Source organism: Suncus etruscus, chromosome 16, assembly GCF_024139225.1.
Source record: "Suncus etruscus isolate mSunEtr1 chromosome 16, mSunEtr1.pri.cur, whole genome shotgun sequence".
Taxonomy (NCBI): domain Eukaryota; kingdom Metazoa; phylum Chordata; class Mammalia; order Eulipotyphla; family Soricidae; genus Suncus; species Suncus etruscus.
Genome location: NC_064863.1, coordinates 49,213,814 through 49,226,212, shown reverse-complemented (window position 1 = coordinate 49,226,212; position 12,399 = coordinate 49,213,814). Strand labels below are relative to the sequence as shown.

The window sequence follows — 12,399 nt, the reverse complement described above, 5'->3', positions numbered from 1 at the left end:
ACTCTGTTTATTCCATCTCTAAAACAATATAATTCCATGTAAAAAATTGAAAAATAGTTATTTTAAATGACATTAAACACAGGGTTCTAGATCAATCATGTGTTTGGTTATTACTTATTTATAATTATAAAGATGATATTTCCACAATCTGTATTAGAATGTCTCTTCAAGAATAATTCTTTGTTTTTTTTTTGTTTGTTTTTGGGTCACACCCAGCAGCGCTCAGGAGTTACTCCTGGCTCTACACTCAGAAATCACTCCTGGCAGGCTCAGAGGACCATATGGGATACGGGGATTTGAACCACTGTCCTTCTGCATGCAAGGCAAATGCCCTACCTCCACATTATATCTCTGGCCCCAATCTTCATTTTTATATGGCTCACTAATCTTAATTTCTTGTTTGAGTAAATTTCAATGAAGTATACATAAATGGTTGAGTAAGAAAATATTTTTTCTAAGCACTTGTCATTCAGGATTGGCTAAATACTTAAATTAACATTTTTTAAACTATAATATCTTGCCAAATTTTAACCTTTAACTTTGTAAGTTTAGAAAAGTTTTATATCTATAATAGATCTTGTTTTGCTAATATATATTCATGAATCTGAGTAAAATATGCAGTAAAAGAAACTATACTTTTTAAATAAAAAATAATGATTTTATTTGAACTTATATTTATTTTTAAAAGATCAAAAATAAAGATCCATTATAAAAATATAAAGAAATGTGAAAATATGACAAATAGGGAACACTAATTTGCTCTTAATGACTCTAAACTATTTGGTGATATAATAAACATAAAATTTTAATTATTGTCTGTCAAGGAAATAATACTACTCTTTAAAAAACTATTTTTAAATAGTTAACTAAGGTCAGGAAAAATGATAAACTGATAAAAAATAAGGAACATAGATGAAGAAGCCACACTCCTTTATAAAATAAGAAAACTAAAGAAATAAGAATGATCTTATCTCATGAGAATCTCTTTTTTTTAATCAAAAAGTCATTTGACACTTGTTGGAGCTTAGATTTACAGCTGATAATTATTGTTCTATCTCATTGATTTTCAGACCTCTTAAGCCTTCAATCTAGTTCACCACACAGTACATGCTAGAAGTTGAATAACTGCCATTTACAATCCAACATAAAGTCCCATCTAAAAGTCCCACTACTGGTGGTGTTTCTACATCCAATGTTAAATATAATTGGGAGTTATTGAAGGCATATGGTATCAAAAAACGAGCTTAGGGCATATTCTACTACTTTAGCCATCTCCCTAGTTTTTCATCATAAAGCTTTAAAGACGACAGCAGGCCTGTGAATAAAATTTTCTAAAAACAAACAAACAAAAAAAACCACTGGTTTAATGAGTTATTATTAAATTTTAATTTTTCAAATTCTACTCCCTAATTTTGGAATATTTTTCCATATTTGACCCATGAAAACATTTATTGGAAAAGGACTAAACTAGAATCAGTGCAAACATGACAAGGAAAGACAGAATGTCAAATCAAGATTCAAAAATGTTATTTTAGAAAATAATTGCACAGAGGATATTTTGCAAACTATCAAATAAATGCATAGCATGGAATTATTTTGGTTAAAAATTCTCAAATGATAGTTATAAATATTAGAAATGCTTTTAAGTAAAGTAGGCATAATGAAGATTGTTGTTTGAGATCTAGAAACTAAATGTGAAGAGATGTTCTACATAGTGATTGATTAAAACATTTCAAGGAAAAGATAACCAAAGAAAGTAAACAGAAAAGTTAAATAAGATACTGAGATAGAAACAAAGCATACACTTGCAGGTGGAAGGAGTCAAAAGATCAGTAAAATAAATCCTAGTTATCTAAATAATGGCTCAGTAAATTCATTGAAATTGTCTTTGTGTTTATGTTAATTTATAAAAGCAGTTTTGAGCCAAGATTTTAAATACAGATATCTTATTTTTGATGGCAATACCCAGAAAGAATTGCAGGATGAGCAGAGAAATGAAACCTGCAAATGAAGATAGAAAACATGGAACTTTAGCATATATATTTCTAATGTAAACACCAGAGTGTAAGAATGCTAGGGATCAGCTGTCTTCTTTAGTCACTTTACACATTTAAAAAATAAAACACAATCTTTTATAAAATCTCCAACAAAGACAAAAAGAAGAAATAATTCTTTTGAATTCTAATGTTTCCAATATAATCAAACAATGTGTTACTTTATGGCTCGTTGTATATAATGTTCAATAATATGTAAATATTATTACATAGTGTTAGTAGTCAACTTTGGTGGTAAAGGCTATGATTTTGTGAAGACCAGGAAACTTTATTTTGCATCAGTAAATGAATGTGTTCACTTTATTATCAATTGGATAATTCAATGTAATGTCCTGAGAGGAATGATATGATCTGTAGACAGAACTTTTATTTAGTTGTTCCTTTTTTTAATAGCAGGTCAGGGATATCTGAGAGAGTTTAAATTTCATTTTTCTGCAAAATCCTTTATGTAAATTAAATCCCAAATAAACTTAACTATTATCTAAACATTTTCTTTGAAATTAGGGGGCCACTTATACTACCAGCCTGGAGGGACAAAAGAGGGGGATATGGGATGCATGCTGGGAATAGAGTGGACGGAGGACAACATTATTTGTGGAAATGCCCCTCATTCAATGCTGCTATGTACCTAAAATATTACTGTGAAATATTTGTAATCCACTTTGGTCAAAATAAAAATTAATAATAATAAAAAATTACTTTGAGGCACCAAGTTTTACAGTATTGCAAATAATGGCTTTATGCACAATTTATTCCAACACCATAGTACCACTGGTTTCTGATTCTCCTCCACTAATGTTGCAACAATCACTCCATCAATCACTCTGGTCCCATCAGAGAAGCTATTCTGTAAATAAACATCCCAATTTTGATGTCTTTGGCAATATTGTTCCCTTACTATATTTCTTTCTATCACATATATGAGAGATTATTCTATATCTGTGCCTCTATGAATGACTTCACTATGCAAGATATTCTCTAATAATATCTACATAATTATATTTTATGATTTTATATTTTTATATTTTATTAGTTTTCCATTATATATATTATTTATTATTCGCTCAATTGTTCACTCATCTGTTCTTAGAAATTTGAAATTCAGTTGATTTGTAACAAAATACAATTGGCTATTAATAGAAATATATATTTAAGTGATGCCTCAATTTTATTTCAAAATACATGCTCACATTAATATATTATGTAAACATTTACATTGGTAAGATAGCAATAAATTTATTAATTTAAAATTCTAAAATAATCCAACCACATTAAGGGTTGCCACTTAAAACATTTAAATTTAAATTTAAATACTAAACAAAAAATCTTTATATTTTCACATATACAAACAATGTATTGGTTTTAAGACTAAGAATTTTCATATAGTGTTTTTTGGCCCAAGCCACAGTTTCTATTAAGTAATGCTCATGACAATACAAACAGTAAAGAAATAAAATTTCAAAACCCTAAGTGGATACAAAAGAGTTTTTCTGCTTAGCCTGGATCTTAATATCAAAACCAAATGATGAAACCAAATCTTTACCAACTGAACTTTTTTTCTCATACTGAGTGAGCCAGGCCCTAGGGCACCATTTCCAGGAAAGTCACCCTATTCTCTGAAACACGAGGTTTTTAATTATTGTATATAGATCTATTCATTGGACCCTCGGAAAATAAATTGAAGACTTCATCTACTTTCCTTTCAGGGAAGTTAAATATCTATATATCTATCTCTTTCACTTCAACTCTATCACAACACATTTCAAGCTACCTGACCCTGGAACCTGCCCAGGGTCTTAGTTATGAGCCCCATGGTACTATCATAGGTAATTAGAGTGTTCCATAACAGTGATTATGGTAGTGGCTTCCAATATCGTGATAAAATCTAATTGTGGTGCTCCTAGAAAGTAAAGTTGCCAATTCAGTTGATTTGTAACAAAATTACAATTGAAATTTTTCAAAATAATGGTAATCATATAAATCATACGAATATTATATAAAATATCAGACTTCTTAAAATCTAGAAACCAGAAAGCCATCTAATATAATTTTAAAGAAGGAAAAAATATCTAAGTAAAACAAAGGTTGACTAAATTTATTTTCATCTCTGTGACTCAGAAATGACTTCCTGCCATTAAGACCAAATGGACTTGGTACTTCTTTGGTACTTTCTTCCCTTAATAACTTTAATACATATAAAGACATAAGTAGAGAATGTTTAGAGAAAGTAATATTTTGAATATGAGCAAAAAAAAGTCTTATAATATGCACACAAATCTTGAATTTTAATATTCCATGGGTGTGGCTACTAAACATATTGCCTTATTTTAAGTGAGGGGCACACGTTAGCTAAGCTAAGGGTTTACTCCTGGATCTGTAGTCAGGAACCACTCCTGGTGTGGCTTCTAGGAACAAATGAGGTACTGTAAATTAAACCCAGGTCAACTGCATGCAAGCCAAGTGCTTTACCTGCTGTACTATTCCCTTAGTTCCTCAATATTTAATGCCCTGTGGAAATTATATTTTGCTAATTAATAGTTAATTGAAGCACATCAGAAATTAGACAAAGAAAATATCAGAGAATTCACAGCAATGGAAAGTTTGAATCTTGAACAACTGTGATTTGTGATATTAAAATATGTCCTAACTTAATAGGAAGGAAATATTCACAGATTCCACTGCTATTACCAGTAATGGAGCAAGATTCTTTTTCTTTATTCCCGGTGTTAAGCATTATAATTACCATAAAAATAATTCTGTATATTTTCTAATTTAAAATATATCAACCATTTTATGGTTAATATGTATATTTTTAAATAGTATACATTTTTTAATTTGATAATTACTGAATGTATTTTCTGTTTTATTGTACTTTCTATAACTCATTCCTTAGTATTCAAAAAAAAGTATCTCCTGAATTTTATAGATTCTCATGAAAGGGCATATAAATATACATTTTAATTCTGCATATTATAAAATTTCTTTTTTTACATATTTTTCTAAATATTTGTCTACTTATAAAATTAGTTAGATCTTATTTTTCTCTACATTTTTTGACTTATTTAGTGGTACAAAATGTATTACCTAATACATGAATTATAAATCGAATATTAGATGCATTTTGATCAATGTATCTTTTCCCTCTCTCTTGTGTTGTTATTTTTTTTTTTGTAGTTTTCTTTGTATAGGTCCTTCACATTTTTAGTCAAGTTGATTCCAAGATATTTGAGTTTTGTGTGGTACTATTGTGAATGGGGTTGATTTCTTAATGTCCATTTCTTCCTTATTACTATTGGTGTATAGAAAGGTCATTGATTTTTGTGTGTTAATTTTGTAGCCTGCCACCATGCTATATGAGTCTATTGTTTCTAGAAGCTTTTTGGTAGAGTCTTTAGGGTTTTCTAAGTAGAGTATCATGTCATCTGCAAACAGTGAGAGCTTGACTTCTTCCTTTCCTATCTGGATTCCCTTGATATCTTTTTCTTCCCTAATCGCTATAGCGAGTACTTCCAGTGCTATGTTGAATAGGAGTGGTGAGAGAGGACACCCTTGTCTTGTGCCAGAATTTAGAGGGAAGGCTTTTAGTTTTCCTCCATTGAGGATAATATTTGCCACTGGCTTGTGGTAGATGGCCTTAACTATATTGAGAAAGGTTCCTTCCATTCCCATCTTGCTGAGAGTTTTGATCAAGAATGGGTGTTGGACCTTATCAAATGCTTTCTCTGCATCTATTGATATGATCATGTGGTTTTTATTTTTCTTGTTCTTGATGTTGTGTATTATGTTGATAGATTTACGGATGTTAAACCATCCTTGCATTCCTGGGATAAAACCTACTTGATCATAGTCGATGATCTTCTTAATGAGGCATTGAATCCTATTTGCCAGGACTTTGTTGAGGATCTTTTATCTGCATTCATCAGCGATATTGGTCTGTAATTTTCTTTTTTCATAGCATCTCTGTCTGGTTTAGCTATCAAGGTGATGTTGGCTTCATAAAAGCTATTTGGAAGTGTTTCCGTTTGTTCAGTTTCATGAAAGAGTCTTGCCAGGATTGGTAGTAGTTCCTCTTGGAAAGTTTGAAAGAATTCATTAGTGAATCCATCTAGGCCTGGGCTTTTGTTTTTGGGCAGACATTTGATTACCATTACGAGTTATAAAGTTTCTCTCTCTCTCTTTCTTTGTTAGTTATGCCAGTGGTCTATCAATCTTGTTTATTTTTTCAAAGAACCAACTTCTGCTTTCGTTGATCTTTCAGATTGTTTTTTGGGTTTCCACTTCGTTGATTTCTGCTATCAGCTTTGTTATTTCCTTCTGTCTCCTCATTTTTGGGTCCTTTTGTTGAGCACTTTCTACTTCTATTAGCTGTGTCATTAGGCTACTCAGGTAAGCTCTCTCTTCCTTCCTGATGTGAGCTTGCAAAGCTTAAATTTTCCTCTCAGTACTGCTTTTGCTGTGTTCCATAAGTTCTGATAGTTTGTGTCTTTATTGTCATTTGTTTCCAGGAACCTTTTGATTTCCTCCTTGGAAATAACCAGACCCACTGGTTATTGAGTATGAGGCTGTTTAACTTCCAGGTGTTAAAGTTTTTCTTCTGTGTTCCTTTGGAATTCACAAATAATTACAGAGCCTTGTGGTCAGCGAAGGTAGTCTGCAAAATTTCTATCCTCTGATATTATGGAGGTATGTTTTGTGTGCCAGCACAGTTCTTAGTGTGATTTTTTCTTCTTGTTGCGATGGTGTTCTTTTCTTAGAAAGAGCGCACGGCCGCGTATCGAAGTGGAGCCAAAGTGCTCTGCTGGAGTCTCTTTTTGGCCCACTCCCAAGAGGTGTCAAATACTGAATCTGGGTTAATCATAAATATATGTCAAGCAACTTACCTATCATCCCATCTCTCTCGTTCCAAGATACAGAAATTCTATATCATTCTAGAAAACTTTTTATTTCCGTTTCAGTCAGTGGCTAAACCATGTGGTCTCTGTTCTTAGTTTTATTCTCATTAAGTAGTTTATATTTATTAGAAAGTTACCTAAATTGAATATTCTGTAGTATTACTTGGTCCTGAAATTCTATATCATTCTAGAAAACTTTTTATTTCTGTTTCAGTCAGTAGCTAAACCATGTGGTCTCTGTTCTTAGTTTTATTCTCATTAAGTAGTTTATATTTATTAGAAAGTTACCTAAATTGATTATTCTGTAGTATTACTTGGTCCTGATTTATTTAGGTAATATGTTATTCCTCATGCTTCTACACATTTAAATTGTATGAAAAATATTAACAATAACGAAATTTTATTCTCTCATTAACACATAAATTATGTGTCCAGAATTCCTCATTAATAAACTCTAAAATTTATATTTCTTTAGGTATCTAGACTCTACTTAAGTTTCTTTAATTCTACACACTATTTAGTGTATGTTCAAATATTACATAAAGTAAATTACTTATATCTAAACAATATTTCCACATATGATAATCTTCATTAATTTCTTCAGATAATGTAAGATATAACTAGTAAGATATGACTTGTATGATATAAATAAAAGATATAAGATTTATTGCCATACTAGCTTTTGCCAAAAACATTACAATGTTTAACAAAGATGTTTGATTACATATATTTTTATATGTACATATAGATATATATAAGTACACATACATACGTCTTCATTATAGCTTTATGTGTATATATATCTTCTCTTGGAAAAGAGTCTGATTTTAATAATGAGAAGCATATTTTATTTAAACATTTTATTGTTGATATTATATCACATATTGCTAAAATATTTGTCACATTAAAATTTTTCACCTTTTACAGTTGGATAACCCTCAAATATTATGTGGAAGTTTATTGTTTTCTAGATGATCTGAGAAACTTGTCACTATCATCTATAATTGTACACTTATTTTTAAGTCCTCTTTGTAGTTAGATGATTATTTAAGACCAAATTGATAATTATGATCAAGGAGAATATAAGGCCAATTCAAAGAATAATGAACCTTGATTGTCATTTAAACATTATGATAACAGGTCTTTTGTCATTTATATATCATTCCTTATTTTATAATTAATTTGCTTTGATAAATATAGTTCATTTCAATGACATTTTGAAAATAAATGTTCTTAAATGTGAACCAATTTCAATGTGAGAGAATGCAAGCAAATATAAGAAATGTATTATAATATGTAATAAGATAGCTTCCATATTTATATAAATATATGGAATTAATATAATTTATATGTTCATTATATATTATCATCAGTATGTCCAATATACTAAATGTTACCTAATTTACACATATATAAAACTATTTTTCTAGTTTGAAATAATTCTAGACTTTACTATTTGAAAATGAACTACTTGTTAAAGAAATAGTAATACAGAAATAAATGTCAAAAGAGACAAATAACTGGCTATTATTATCTTTAGACGAATATAGTTTCTGTACTTTGTGACTAGAATTTGCGAAACACGAAAGATTTATTAAATATGTCTGTCCTTGTTTTGTAGAGATAGTAAAAGAAGAGTAAAAGAGATAATTGCATGAAGTCAACTAATTTTCAATCACCAGCACCATTTATAGTTCCCTGAGTAACCCCAAAAATATTACCTGAGCTCAGATTCAGTAGGAAATCCTGGACACAGCATGTGTGACTATGAAAACAACTAAAACAGAAAAAAAAACATTCATGCTTATATCTTAGTTAAGATATATTAGGGAAAATAATATTCAATTTGTTGCCACTTTATTAATAAATAAATCAAAGGTATCATGTAATAAAATAAATATAAGAAATATGTTAATCTAAAAGCCTAATTATTTTAAATAATGAAAGACCATTGGACAGGGAAAACAATAAATAACAGATCTAAAAGAAAGCAATATGGGACTGGATATAAAAGTCATTTATTTTGAAGCCATAATATATTTTAGGCATAGTTAAATAGAAATCCTACTGATTTGTATCAAAATAAAAATTTTATGTGTATATTTGGGATAAAGGAGGTGAGGCTTACTATATATAATTAATTATACAGTAGATAACTACAATATATAACAAACATGTTATTCATATTAGTATAATATAATATTATCATATTATTACCCAGTTATTCAAACTTAATATTAATACCTTCTAAAAGAATTTTCCCTTAGTTTTTTTAGTTTTTAATCATATTATTCTCATATTAAGGCAAATATAGCCACTTGTTTTTACAAACCCTTCAAAAATTAGTAGAAAGAAAATATCTTTTGTTTAGCATATATATTTTCAAGCTCTTTTAATTCACCAAATGTATGTAATAAATCACTTCAAATTTATAAGCAAACACAGGAATGAATTGCATTAGTAAGTAAGTTCAGTTAGATGACCCAACATGAAAATTAGAATCTTCACCAGAAATTAAAATTAGATGAGGAAAGAAAAAACTTTAAGTTGTAATATGAAGAAAAAAAAACCTGTATTGTGATTTAAGTTAGAGAAACAGTTATTAAAGGTCATCTGAGTTATATATATAGATTTTTAATATGGAACACTTCATGAATTTGCGTGTCATCCTTGTGCAGGGGCCATGCTAATCTTTTCTGTATAGATCCAATTTTATTTTATATGCTGCCTAAGTGAGCATGTGAGTTATATTTATATAGAAAAAAGGTAACTTCTACACTGAGAAGATCGGACTATGAAATAAAAGCATAAAATATAAATATTCAAATAATGGAAAATAAACAAAAATGATGGACATGAAGACTATCTGATAAGTAGAACATTTATTGGTATGTAATTTATAAAAATGCATACACATTTATTAATATATATACTTGTTTTAAAATAATGGCATGATACTATATACCTACATATGTCTATCTACATTCATCTATATATGCATGAATATCTATTTTATAATACATATGTGTATCTAAATATAACCAATGGGAAAATTGCTAATTAAATGTATGTCATACATGTGGTCATAAATGATGTAACACATCTACATTTACAAATAATACATAAATTTATTTTTAAAACTAGTGGTGCATTTAATATAGAAATTATATTCAAAGGATCAGAGGTAGTACAGTGAGTAAAGTGCTTACCTTGCATGAAGCTAATCTAGGATTGTTTCCCAGTACATCACGTTGTCCAAAAATGCCACCACAATTAATCATTGAGCACAGAGTTCGGAATAAGCCCTGAGCACAACTGATGTGGTCCCATCAAAAACAAACAATATAAGAAATGAATGATTAAGAATTAAACCTCTAAAGCATAGTATGTAATCATCAAATTTTTGTTTTTTTGTCAAGTAGTTATATTAGATACAACAATAACAAAACAAATAGCTTATGAGCTAGCTTCTTTCTAAAATATGAATTTTCTCTCTCATCTACTAGGTAATATACATTAACTGAGAGTGTATATATAATAAATATTTAACTGTGCACATATATTAAGAATACATTGGCATGACATGACTACATCCCTTTAGAAATTCTGACTTGGAAACAGTAGTATTAAAAAAATAACAGATTTATGCATGACTGCATATGGATGCCCTTTTATTATATATAAAACACTGCAAACTGTTTTACAGTGAAAGAAGGCTAAAGGTTGAGTGGTTGTAATGAAGCAAAATTGCAGATTCCCAAGGGCAGGGTGGAAAGCAAATAACTGTGTTTTCAGTTCCTTAGAAATTACTTTGGCAATTAAGAGTTGTTCATATATGTGGTTTGACTGCAATCAGGGCACCCAATGGAATACCCAGACATTTCTTAATGTATGTTGGCCATTATTTCAGCAATTATAAAAGGGATATAAATGCTAACATGCACATTTCCAGTAATATGGCTTTCAGTCCCTATACCATCATTGTAGAAATGTATTATGTGGCTTCTTTAAACCCAGCTTGCACTGCAAGGTCAAAGCAACCAGCAATTCATTCCTTGCAGAGTAACCATTTTATTAGGTAGCGTGGAAGTCAGAACTCCCTGTTTCATTAAATGGCAATTAAGTAATTTAAAAATAATACTAAGCCCTTAATCAGCTTGTTTTGCCATGTGTTCCACAAGGGACTTTGGCATTCTCGAACTATAAAAAAAAGAAAAGTGCTTCATGAATGCAACTTATGCTTTTAAGCTTTGAAGTTTCCTGCCAAACTAGATGTTTTAAAATTTCTGTTATGAAAATACTAAATTTAAAATTGGTTCACTCTCAACCAATAAAATAAATTAATAAGGCAAATGTCCCCTATCATGGTATTTTTATTTTACAGTTTATACTGAATAATTGTTCCATCTTAGGTAAGGTGTGATGAGAATAAGTAAAAAAAAAATCTTTACAAATATCTATTAAATCATTTTAATCTTTATTATTCAGAATTTGAAACTGTTCTTTAAAATTTGTATATTGTGCTCGCTTTGGCAGCACATAAACTAAAATTGGAACAATACAGAGAAGACTAGCATGGCAAATTTATGAAGCATTCCATATTTTTTAAATAATTGTATATTATATAACTGTTGAATGATCTATTACTGTATAACCAAATCCCACAGAACATTGTAACTGAAAAAATATTATTTTATTCACAAAAATATTAAAGGGATTAAGGATCAACATGAAAACTTTTCACTCTATATAGATATCATTTGGTGTGACTAAACTGGGGAATAGAGGTTTCACTTCCAAAAAAGCACATTAATATGGACAGCAAATTAATCATGGCTTTTAACTAGGAGTTATGTGGATTCCCAGTGTAAATGCTCTTCCTCAGAGTGAGGCAAGATTGGAAAAGAAACAACTGGAAGTGGAAAATATTGTTATAAAAATAGAAAAACATCTATTTTTTTGTTGGTAGGTGATGATACTAGATTAGAAAGCAATACAGCAGAATTGCCAGTCATAACCTCTCTGAATCAAAGAGAAAATTGTCAGTCAAATATGAGAATTTTAAAAGAGATAAAAATATGCAAGTCCACATAATAAAAATATTCATGTTTTACTTATTGAAAGTACTATGGAAATTAACTGTTTATAGCCTTTTTTATATATTGACTATTCTAATCTGCTTATTATGCAATGTATTAATGTGAAAGGGAACATATTAATATTATAGTTGGTGTGCTAATTCATTTGTGGATCATTGTGTTTTAAATTCTATGATTATTAACTAGAAGATCATCAGAAAGTCACATGTCTCTGAATACAGTGGTTTTCCTCATTAAATTTATAGCATAGTACAGGGTAAGGCACTTACTTGCCTTCCCCCTGGTCTTAAACAATGCCATGCTGCCAAATGAGTGAAAAAATGTGTTAATTTTCTAACAAATCTATTCAAAATA

General features: G+C 29.6%; 1 non-coding gene and 1 pseudogene across 1 annotated transcript; one reads left to right on the top strand and one right to left on the bottom strand.

The window, feature by feature from the left end:
* Positions 1-9,579: 9,579 nt before the first annotated feature.
* On the bottom strand, positions 9,580-9,686 carry LOC126033055 (U6 spliceosomal RNA). The gene has a single exon (XR_007504211.1). It is a non-coding gene; the product is annotated as a U6 spliceosomal RNA (small nuclear RNA).
* Positions 9,687-11,466: 1,780 nt separating this feature from the next.
* Positions 11,467-11,552, top strand: LOC126033213 (uncharacterized; annotated as a pseudogene).
* The last annotated feature ends 847 nt before the right edge of the window (positions 11,553-12,399 follow it).